Consider the following 215-nt stretch of genomic DNA (forward strand, 5'->3'; position numbering starts at 1 on the left):
TGCCCTCCATGTTTTTTATCGCCGTGTAATCTTTTCAACGTGCGAGTAACGCCAACGGACTACCATTTCAGATTTTAGAAGGGACACCTAAACGATTCACGGATTCACGGATTGATACACGCTTTTGCCCAGTTTCCCGGGTCGGTTTTGTTCTTGTCGGTCAGTGGCTGTCGTTCACCTGGAAGGCACAAGTGAAAAAAGGGTGTAACAATTCT

This window comes from Opisthorchis viverrini (genome assembly GCF_000715545.1).
Source record: "Opisthorchis viverrini unplaced genomic scaffold opera_v5_256, whole genome shotgun sequence".
Classification (NCBI taxonomy): Eukaryota; Metazoa; Platyhelminthes; class Trematoda; order Opisthorchiida; family Opisthorchiidae; genus Opisthorchis; species Opisthorchis viverrini.